The 12271-nt window shown below is 36.2% G+C and overlaps 1 protein-coding gene and 2 non-coding genes across 4 annotated transcripts in view; 2 read left to right on the top strand and 1 right to left on the bottom strand.

Annotated features, from left to right (window-relative positions):
- LOC138696394 (rho guanine nucleotide exchange factor 17) overlaps positions 1-12271 on the top strand; it is a 348700-nt gene that overhangs the window by 9626 nt on the left and 326803 nt on the right. The gene's annotated exons all lie outside the window — the stretch shown is intronic.
- LOC138697196 (U6 spliceosomal RNA) lies at positions 5258-5364 on the top strand. The gene has a single exon (XR_011331558.1). It is a non-coding gene; the product is annotated as a U6 spliceosomal RNA (small nuclear RNA).
- On the bottom strand, positions 6820-6926 carry LOC138697197 (U6 spliceosomal RNA). Its single transcript, XR_011331559.1, has one exon. It is a non-coding gene; the product is annotated as a U6 spliceosomal RNA (small nuclear RNA).

A 12271-nucleotide genomic window follows, 5' to 3' on the forward strand; every position in this document is an offset into this window, starting at 1 on the left:
AATAAAGTGCACTGGTACAGAATTTAACATGGAGGCATGAGATAATTACTCTGCTTGCCATTAAAATTTCACTATAATTCATGTGTCCCCAATTTAAAAAAAGGATATCAAAATTCCCCAAAGAGTTCTATAATAAATACAGAAACTCGCCGAATGTCCAGGATTTAATTCCATCCGTTTCAGGAGTAGGTAGACCTAAAAAATTGTTTGAAGAAAGTGGCATGAAAACAAGAATTAAACATGTAGGGTACGGTCTCTGAAAGATCAGCGTTCTTAAAGTGAATTAGTTCTAGATACTCAATTATCTTTGCGGGGTTCAGGGAAAAGAGATGCAACATACGTTCTACAACAAATCACCACAAATTACTCCAAAAAAGAGCATCAAAGTATACGATAGCCTATAATAAATCTCCAACTTCACCAAGACCATATACACCAGAGAAAGCATTACAGTTTTTAATAGATAACGTCATCAAACGTAAATACAATGTGCAGTGTTACGTATAGGTTTTCCCAAGAAGCCCAAGAAGCTAGACATTAGAGCATTAGAAAGTACTGTGAAGATTATTCAAGAAAATTTTCACGAATTCAAACAATGTAGGATATCTTAAATCATCTTCTTGTAACTCCTGATCCTATCATATCAAGTACTTATCCGTTTTAAGGAAATGAGAAGAATTCCTTTCCCGCTGAAGTGCGACAAATGTTGAAGGAACTCCATACTTACAGTACAAGTGAAGACGTGCGTGTGACAAGGGGGAAGGATGATGAAGCGGACGAAGAGCAGCTGCAGGTGGAAGAGGAGCAAGAGAAAGAGGAAGGAAGATAAGGAGGACGATGATTCAGACAATGACTCCCCCTATTAGAGAATAATGGAAACTATAAGTTCACGAAAAGAACAAGTGATATAATTAAGTACCTAGTAGGCTCCATGAAAATAGTTATTCAAACTCGCATTCACAGCTCATTACTACGGATAACAATTCCGTACTGGCTTATTATTATTCCATAAGCTCTTAGAAATCATTATTTAGTAAAACAGAATCATTTAAAATTATATTCCATACTTATTTAATTTTTTCCCGCTAGATTTGAATTCTGGCCCACTGTGGACGCTATTGAAATGTAGATTGACGGTGTTGGTGTAATGATGGAGGGAAAGGGAGAACTAGAAAAAGTCTCAGGAATCTAGGCTTTGTTCACCTCAAGAATGATTTCGCCATTGCCGGGATTCCAATGCGGTCCGCAGTCATCGTAAGCCAGGGAGGGCTCTTCCAGTTGAACTACCAACATGACTTTTAGAATACGTTTTAATTTGTCATTATGTCCTGCGAAATGAAAATCAGGAAGATTATTCATTAGGGCTGATTTTTGTGTAAATCACTCTGCACAAGCTGCTTTAATTTTTTACACACATAAGCAACTTACATCTCATAGCAACTGTTCAAAGTGGTGATCACCAGTCTTGATACATCCAGAACAATGCTCCAATCTCTTATTTATTTATTTATTTATTTATTTACTTATTTATTTATTTATTTTATTTTATTTTATTTATTTATTTTATTTAATTTATTTAATTAATTTATTTATTTTGACAGGGTTAAGGCCATAAGACCTTCTCTTCCATCGTACCAGATAGCACACATAAATACAAAAAATACAAACACTGTAACTGCTATTTTAAGTGGCAAAGCAAATATCTAATTGCCTTTCACTTTTAATCTACATTTCGGTTTTTTATCCTTTGAAGGAAGCTGGAATAATGTAAGACCATTTACAATTCGGACAGTATTCTGATAATAGTAATAACTTAAAACGCGCTTAAATCGTAAAGCTGACACAATATCGTTTTCATCTATTATAATTTTATTAAAGTTAGCTTATTATTACAGCGAGCATGGCGGAGTCGTGATTAAGACGCCTGCCGTTAATTCGGGAGGTCTGAGGTTCGATTACAAGTACTTTCTGGTTATTCTTAGTTATGTTTTTTTGTGGTTGCACAAGTTTCTCTAGGCAAATGCTGGAATAGTAGGCCTACCAATTGAAAAGGGTCACGATCTACTTCCTTAACCACCACGCTTCGAAACATGAATCATTTTCCTAGATGGACTAGCCATCTGTCCGATGGGTACCACTAACCGACCGAAAAGACTGCCTTCTGTCAGAAGACGAGAGTTAGTTGTGGGGCAAAACTCTAAAAGCGTGGAAAAGTGTAGAAAAATATAATAATGATAATATTGATCTTATCAGAAATTTCCAAATAGGTATCTGTATGAAACTGTTCTATTTTACATTATTGTAAAAAAATTCAAGTATATATTTTTCAATTTCCAACGTTTCGAGTTATTAGTGTTGAAATTAATCCCACAGAGTTCATAACCTTCAGAAAAGTGTGTATAAAAATTATTTTTTTTACCAGTAATAAGGCCTAGAAAACGCGACATTACTCGTACATATTCAACTTCAGAGCACATTTTTCTGAGTTCAAGTATTATGTGTTGTAGATAGTCCAAGCCAAGGGGAGCTTAACATGTGAATTGGACGAATGCCTTTGTATACTAACGTTTGAGAATGAAGACTTACAGAAAGACTTCGTTTAAATAATAATAATAATAATAATAATAATAATAATAATAATAATAATAATAATAGAAAGATTGGAGGAAGCTGGGTTTGCGGTGAAAGACTTGCCCTTGGGCAGAACACTGAATAATAATAATAATAATAATAATAATAATAATAATAATAATAATAAATTAATAATCACCACTAACAACACCACCACCACAATCGTCATCATAATCACCACTACGAACATGACTTAAAAATCTAGGATATTGCATAGGCCTATGTGCATAAAATTTCAAGAAAAAAGTACGTAGCTTATATAAATTTCAGTTTAAAACATTCTATCGATTCAGATTCTCATCAAGCGATGTATAATACACTATTGTAATCTTATAAGTAATAAGCTATTGAGTAAACTTCAGTGACAAATTTGTTTCCAGGAAAATGCAGTGAGAAAAGGAATGAATTGACATGAGAATTATTGCGTATTAGTTTATTATAAACTTACGAAAAAGATGCAATATTTTTTAACACAAAAATGAATTTGCATATTTCTTCATAAGTTTACAATAAAATAATATGCAACAATTTCTTTAAATATTATATATAAATTAGGTAACCTATTTAATCAACACTGAAACTTATTTTCACTTCATTTTATTGTATAGGCCTAGTTCTATTTGTCTGCCGTTATGGCAATGTGAATAGCGCATGCTTTTCCCAACCAAACGGTTCGATGTTTGGCGAGAGCAATGAAAGAAATGTATCATCCGCCTCAGTGTTTGTCCATTATCTTGTGATTACCCTGTGATGTCTCAGAGGTGGCCCTGCGTCATGCCGATTCCATGACCAGGGAGGCCCTCATTTGTGAGATATCTAGTGTGCGATCCGATGAATCTCCCCCTCCTATTATACACGCAGCGGTGTGTCAGTCGGATAAAAGGGGAGGTAAAGCAGAATAAGAAAAAAAGTATTGTGTATTTGTATTTATAGGTAATTAATTTTGCATACGTACCGTACAGAGAAGGAAATACGTACACAATGAACGCTGTAGTGTTTAAATATCCGTCTCTCTTTTCTCTATCCGATAAGAAAAACCATTAAAACTTCGAGTCAAATACATATAGTAGCCTGGCAACGGCAACTATCACCCAACTAGATTGTTATCTAGACAATCGAACATCTAACTGTAACATTGGATACCATACAGAGGCGGCTTTTCAGGTGAACCAAGTGAAGCACAACTTCACCATAGAATTTAAAAAATTGAAAAATTCACTTTACTTTTACTATACATCACAATGCGACTGATTTTATGATATTCATGCTCATGTAAGTTCAAAAATCGCTCCGCGCCGAAGAAGAACAGCGCCTGTGAATCCACTTCTTGCATTGTGACTTTCTATTTAGCTTGCTATGGTTACCGTAGCAACAAGATCCGATACGTTTTAAGTTCTGCGCTGGTAAAGGGAGCTCGATTTTTCTGCTATAAAATGAATATGTTTGTAATTTTTAAAACTGTTTTGCTAAAGAAGCAAGCACAAGTCTTGAGAAAAGTGAAAATATAATGTAAGAGGAATTGAAAAACTTGGTTATGGTGCTAGCGTTGTAGGTACTACTGTAACCTATACACAAAGTTAAATTTGCCGCGATTTCGTGAGCGAGTGTGCATAAAGATCGCATTGTGTGCATTATAATAATTTTCTCTACTGTTCTTATTACATTAGTAATAAGCCTATTTTAAATTAAGAATAATATTTGTTCATAAAATCAGTGTGTTTTAAGGATTTAGAGCTGTTTATTAACAAATTTGTCCGCGGAAAGCAGTTTTTCTTCCATGAATCGTATTAAAAACTACTGTATTTGCGTAGTTCCATGTCACAACAAAGGCTCTCGTCACTCGCAAATATTTCCATGCAGAAGCAAATTGTGCACAAAATTATAAAAAATCAGGCTTTCCACGACAATGTTACCGATAATTCGCTGCCATGAACAAAAGGATTGAAATTGTCTTCAAAAAGTTAGTATGATTAATTATTTATTACCGTTAATTTATGATTTCATTATTATTATTATTATTATTATTATTATTATTATTATTATTATCATCAAAGTCACGTATTTTAAATATACCGGTATTTAATATACATGATTATTTTTATTATAGAATTAGATGTCGACCTAACACTGCTTCACGCACGTTTTACGTCACGAGCAGCCACTGGATAATGAATCCAACAATTTCTGTGCATTATGTCTGGTATCAGATACACGCGCTCCGATTTCATACGTCGAATCAAAGACGTTATAGTTATATATCGCGTCGAATCAATACGATGTTTGATGTCTAGGCAACACAAGACATCGTTTTAACAATGGATAGATAGACGACCACATCCGAGACCGAGGCAGGACTGTCCCGCAATCGTAGCTTTGCACTGTCGTCTGGCAGTAATGCAATGTTTTTCTTTTGTGCCGGAAATGCAATTTTCTGAGTGAATAAATAGCTTATTTTGGAATAGCTTGTCATACTTCGTAATTTTCTCCGGCAAATGATGTTCCCTAATAAGAGTTTCAAAATATTTTATGCTGGGAAACAAATACATGAAATTACACACCGTTACCCGCAAGTGGACCATTCATAACGCGAGTACCTATATGTACAGCGCGCTCGCTGTCAGCCGCTGTACTCGCTTCGGCGGTACATATACTAAAATTGGAACGATACAGAGAAGATTAGCATGGCCCCTGCGCAAGGATGACACGCAAAATCGTGAAGCGTTCCACATTTTTTGACAAATGCTGCTTCCAATTATTACATCATGACATGTTTTAATAAATACACATACTTAATATTTTCGCATATTTCTCTTACAAGAAAAACTACTGGAGGGATTATTTTTCTATAATCTTTCATGCCTCTATCTCCCAGTTATTGCTGTCATCCGAAAAGCAAACGCCATCTCTCCCCCCCCCCTCCACCATTCGTTGATTCGTCTTTAATCACCCTATAATAATCATGACTGTTTCTTTGGTGGACCTCTTCTCATTCTCTCTGGTGGGACTCATTTCATAATTTTGGTTTGTCTAAGCAAGATACATTTCCTTTTTGCACTTTACTTCCTGGCTGATAATTTATAGCCTGTACATTGAATTATTCGCTTCTGCTCATTCTACTGCTTTCCTATGTTTGTGCTGTTTTGAGCCGGGTTGCGAAGAAGATGAATGTTCATTTTTTGTATTTTCTATTCGTTTATGACTGTCTGCGAGCTTCGTAATGTCTTACATGCACGGGTGTGTTGGAGAGGTGTCATGCGAGTCCATTTTGTTGAGAGCCCTTTATGAAAATAACTAGTGAGGAAAAAAATCAAATGCACTTTTTAAATTTAGCTAACCATTGTATTATACAGAATGTGTTCCACCTTGACCGCTATGCTGTCGCGCGATAGAAATCGGATTGTACAGTACACAAAAAGACATTGGACTCGGGACGGATCCTTGAGCGAATGGTATGTGAAAAACAAACAAACAAAAAACAAAGAAATACGACTGATAGGTGGAATTATATTGTGCACAGACGTGTAAAGATACCTACGTTATTGAGGACATTTTACTATTTGCTGAGTTTTTGCTGTCTTCCAGCTGGACTTGTGAAAACAACCATGCTTCCCTAAATTTAGTTAAAGCAATATTAATTATTGTTAAAACTCATTTTAATGTCTCTTGTGTTGAATTCAACACTTGGATACAAAGTCAACATTAAATTATGTTGTATTATTGGCTAAGACCACACCGTAAACGAGCCTGGCTCTTACGGTAGTGGCTAGAAACATTTTTGTTGTATATTTTAATTTGTACTCACTTTCCCTACTAGATAAATAAATAAATAAATAAATAAATAAATAAATAAATAAATAAATAAATAAATAGGTAAAATCACAAATCCATACTTGTAAGACGTACGGTACATGCAACATTATATGCCTTGGCATTAAAAGGTTATAAACTTATTGTTTTTAAGGCAGTGTATTAAATTATACGTATTGCTGTTGTCTTGGTATTAAAATTAAGAGAAAATGTAATATTATTTTACTCATTTCTTCTATCACAACACTACATATCAATTTGCAGTTGTAGTTGCCTGAATTTTAGTATGTAAAATTTGTCTTTGACATCTCGCACCTAAGAAGTGCCCCGGGATTTTACTTCCAAAATCTGGTGACATTGTACATGACTAAGTATTCTTCAAAAAATGTGGAACGCTTCACGATTTTGCGTGTCATCCTTGCGCAGGGGCCATGCTAATCTTCTCTGTATCGTTCCAATTTTAGTATATGTACCGCCGAAGCGAGTACGACAGTCGATTGCTAGCGCTCTGTATATATAGTTACTCTCGTTACGAATGGACCACCTGCGGGTAACGCTTCGTAATTTCAAATGCTTATTTATCAGCAAGAAACGCTTTAAAACTATTTTAGACTAATATCATTTGCTGTAGAAAATTATTAAGTATGAGAAACTGTGTTGAAATAAAAATCTATTTTCTCAGTAAATTTCACTTATGGTACAAAACTAAACACCGCATTAGGCCTACTGTTAGACATATTTGAAGGTTGAGGGAAGAATACGGTTGAGGGACAAGACCCTGCGCATTTTTAAGATGATCTTTTGTGTTGTATAGAGGAATGTTAATATCTTGTTATATATTGGTCCGACATGTGTAAAACTGAACGCGTGTATCTAAATGTTGTGTTGTCTATTAAACTATTCCAGATAACTTACATATAAGCCCGATATCGGGCATAAGGATAGGAATTGTGTATACGCGTACGGTAGCATTACAGACAGATGTTCTATTACATAAGTCTAGTTCCTGAATGTTGCCAAGTTAATACTGCAGGGATTATTTTTTACGGTAATAGTAGGGGTTTATTTTACCATACTACAAGCTTATGAAAATGTAGGAAACACCTCGCAGCTTTTGGTTTCTTATGTCGGATACAGAAAGGATACGTAGACGGATAACAAACACTGCAACACGTATTTTCTTATCTGTTACTAAATTCCGGATACGTAAGTAAAATAAAATATGAAAGTAAATACAACACTCGACCAAAATATTCATTATAAATATGCAAATACAATTTGTAATAGCATAGACCTATCTTGGGTCATGCTAGTTTAACTTTTGATGATATTACTACTTCTAAACAATTGCCAGCTCAAACCCGGTCCACCGGAGTGGGGGTTGGTCATAGGGTTGACAGCCCTATACCGTAAAAAAATCCTTGTAGCAAATCCAGAAACCACAACTGTAGCCGAACGGAACCTACCTAGACGACCAAGCATGAGGAAGGACATCCATGAGCTAGGAATCAGTGCTTGGAGGAAGAAAGCAGAACATAGGGACCAGTGGAAAAATGTGGTGAAGGCGGCCATGGCCTGAAGCGGGCTGTAGCACCTACGAAGAATGTTACATGGCTGCTTTGTCATGGGAGTTTGACGTCACAGCAGAAATTATGTCCTATTTGCAGCATTGTTATATGGCATATAGCACTTCACTTTGTTGAAATTTGTGAAGGAAAGGTAAATCTATTGCAAGTATTACAGTAGATATTTTACAAAATATTACAAAATATATAACAATTGAAATTTGTGAACAAATCTATTGTGAGTATTAGATATTTTACAAAATATTGCAACATATATCATTTTATTGAAACTTATAAAGAAACAGGTAGCCTAAATCTATTGCGAGTATTAGATATTTTATAAAATATTCCTGAGGCAATTCAAGATTTACCTGCAAAATTGTACCCCAAGTGTTCGTAAGTATTGTAAAGTCGTGTTTTCATCGCGATATTTCTGATATCTTACAACAGCCCTTTCGACCCGCTTGTCGAGATCCGAGTACTTTTTCTTTTGTGGTGAGTGTCTCCGCTTTCTAGACTTTCAATATCGCGACATATCTCCTCTGCTTCATTTTGTAGATGTTGAATTAGGTGATAGATTGAAGGATGATCCTTGCCCACTATTTTGTTAATGCATTTCGAAATTCAACTGCACAAATGTTTCATTTTGTTAACTTGAATTTTGCTTATGTTACCATGAAAGCCATTTCGTTTGTTGTTACCATGTAAGCCATTTACTTTGTTGCGTATTATATTGACAATATACAATATATTCTGGCTTGGCTATCTAAATATCGTGACATAATTTTTACTGTGATGTATTGTAGGCCTACCTGTGACAATTTTAATATTGTGGCATAATGTCCGCGTGACAATTAATACACTTTGACGAAAAGTTCGCGGTACGTTCTGACAAAAAGCCCGGATACGATATTTCAATAATGTTAATTGTTCCGCAGAGAGATAAATCTTTTGGTGTGATGGAGAATGTTCCTCCGATAATGTTTCGAATATCGCAAAACTGTTGGTATCGGTCATTCGTGTAACCAAATGCTCGCGTGCGTCATAGCATAGTAAACACCTCATGGTGGGAGTAAGCGAACAGTAGAAGCATAGCGAGAGACGTAACCTCCTCAGTCCACTTTCTTCTTCCTCTGACGCGCAGGTAGATTTCACTAGATAATGAATGGTCTATATCCAGAATTTTTAAAATAATGTTAGTCACTTTATCCATTACTTTTGCCCTACACTGCCAGGAACAGAAGTCAGATTCGATTTTGTTTCTTAAGAAGCTAATGACAAATTTAGGCCTAAGAGTGTCAAGAGCTTCCAGTGACGTGATTGCTTTCGGTAAACCGGAAAAATGAGCAGCTATAAATACAAGATTCCCTTCCAACTAATTGTTTGCCAGTATATTTTGAGTTGTCTCAGTAGAGACAACTTTATTCCAAACTAACGAATTAACCAAATTTTTAACTGCATAGATAGATGCTAAGCATAATAAGTCCGCATCGACCATCTTCACCATCGGGTTAACATTAATGCAGGTGGAAGTGGAATTAATGAACTCTCGATGGACAATTAACAAAAATGTTCTTTATGGAGGCATGCAAATCAGCGACATAACACTTCGTTTCAGGCGGTTTTTGTCTCTTTTTTTAGGTCACGAATCTTTTCGGTCATACGACATTTCAGCCAATAAGACATTTCGGTTAATATGACATCACGGTACAACGATACTCGAGTAATGCGACATTCCGGTACCACGGACATAATGGTCATCCGATTGTGTTGGTGTGTCATAGCAGTATTCATCATTCGATTGTATTGTCTGCACCCTAGCAATGTACAGTAGTGGCAAAAAAACCGGACCGATTCTTGTAGCTGATTTCAGAGCCTTGTTCACTCCAGAGCACGATAGACTGGTAACTAAGACTTTCGTAGTTCGAATCCTGCCTGGGAAGGAAACTTATTTTTTGTTCCTTATTCAAATTTATTCCCAATACTTTTCGATTGTAGCGATATTTTACTACTTAATTAACTTATTATTCCCAGAACATGAATTTTTACCAGCAGTCATAAGCCCGCCATGGGCACTCTATCATGTGCAAGATTAATCCAGTCTCTATCATCATATCCCACCTCCCTCAAATTCAGTTTAATATTATCCTCCCATCTACGTCTCGGTCTCCCCAAAGATCTTTTTCCCTCCGGTCTCCAACTAACACTCTATATGCATTTGTGGATGCGCCCATACATGCTACATGCCCTACCCCTCTCAAACCTCTGGATTTAATATTCCTAATTATGTCAGGTGAAGAAAACAATGCGTGCAGTTCTGCGTTGTGTAACTTTCTCCATTCTCCTTTAACTTCATCCCTCTTAGCCCCAAATATTTTCCTAAGCACCTTATTCTCAAACACCTTTAACCTATGTTCCTCTCTCAAAGTGAGAGTCCAAGTTTCACAACCATACAGAACAACCGGTAACTTTCAGATTTTTGGACAGCAGACTAGATGACAAAAGCATCTGAACCGAATAATAACAGGCATTTCCCATATTTATTCTGCGTTTAATTTCCTCCCGAGTGTCGTTTATATTGTTACTGTTGCTCCCAGATATTTGAATTTTTCCACCTCGTCGAAGGATAAATGTCCAATTTTTTGCAATTAATTGTATTTGCATATTTATAGTGAATATTTTGGTCGAGTGTTGTATTTGCTTTCATATTGTATTTTACTTACATATCCGGGATTTAGTAATAGAAAAGGAAATACGTATATGGTGCACATAAGTTACAGTGTTTGCTATCCGTCTACGTATCCTTTCTGTATCCGACATAAGAAAGGATTTAAGCTGCGTACCCTTATACACATTCGTAAGCTTGTAGTAAAGTAAAATAAACCCTTAGTATTACCGTAAAAATAATCCTTGTAGTGCTAACTTGGCAACTTTCAGGAACTAGACTTCCCTATTCGAACAATTCCTATGTTTATGTCCTATATCGGGCTTCTATGTAAGTTATCTGGGATACTTTAATAGACAACACAAAATTTAGATACATCCGCTCAGATTAACACATGCCGGACCAATATATAAGTTAATAAGATATTAACATTCCCCTATATAACACAAGAGATCATCTTAAAAATGCATGGACAACCCACATCCAAGGCGCAGAGTCTTGTTCCTCAACCGTATCCTTCCCTCAACCTTCAAACATTTTTTAGTTTAACCAGAGCGTTTAGAATAGAAAGTGTGGTAACACGGCAAGGGTCTAATGGGACTTTTAAACCCCCTAGTGTCGCCACGGCAACTGAGCGAAACATTGGCGTGACGATCGTTCTAAGATTCCAGTTGTCCTCTTAATACTGTGGACAGAGCAGGTAGAACTCGCTCTGCTATGGAATTAAGAAGATATTTCTTGTGGTGTACCGGTCATTTTTATTGTGCCGTTTATGTGAGCGAGTAGTAATAAGCCTAATTGTTTTGTTTTGATGTAAATCCAATTATACTGTATAATCTGTAAGGAAGAGACGTTTCTTTTATCCACCCAAAGACTAGACTATATTTCAGAAGTGGTATAGAGCAATTCCATGAACACAGAAAACTGTATGCTCATTCTTATATCTGTGATATCCATTTTTCTGCGGTTTTGATTGTGATTTTTTAAAATTATGATTTGTTTAACGACGCTCGCAACTGCAGAGGGTATATCAGCTTCGCCGGTGTGTCGGAATTTTGTCCCACAGGAGTTTTTTTACATGCCAGTAAATCTACTGACATGAGCCTGTCGCATTTAAACACACTTAAATGCCATCGATCTCGGCCGGGATCGAACTCGCAACCTCGAGCATAAAAGGCCAGCGCTATACCAACTCCTCTACCGAGGGCGACTTTTGATTGTAAGAGCCGATAAAGAGGTGGGACTTCCACGCAAGAACTGGCGACCAAAACCGTATGCCATAACACATATTTTCCCAAACTTGCCTCGATATCTTAAAAAAAAAGGAAAGAAGAGAAAATATCCAACGAAGAGGACATCAATCCTTTCTCATAACAATGTACCCTTACCAAATACTATCTGGCTATGACCAATTCCACTGACGCTAAATATCCGAGTAAAAAATAATTGGATGTGACACCCGAAAATCAGAAGAACACCTTAGCTAATCGTGCGATTGTATGCATTTATGTGCCATTACTCCACACCTGAATGCCCAAAATTATGTCTAGTTACATTGACCGTAATTCCTTCCAGTGAATGAACTCCAGACCAGCATTTCAGC

This window comes from Periplaneta americana, chromosome 3 (assembly GCF_040183065.1).
Source record: "Periplaneta americana isolate PAMFEO1 chromosome 3, P.americana_PAMFEO1_priV1, whole genome shotgun sequence".
NCBI lineage: Eukaryota > Metazoa > Arthropoda > Insecta > Blattodea > Blattidae > Periplaneta > Periplaneta americana.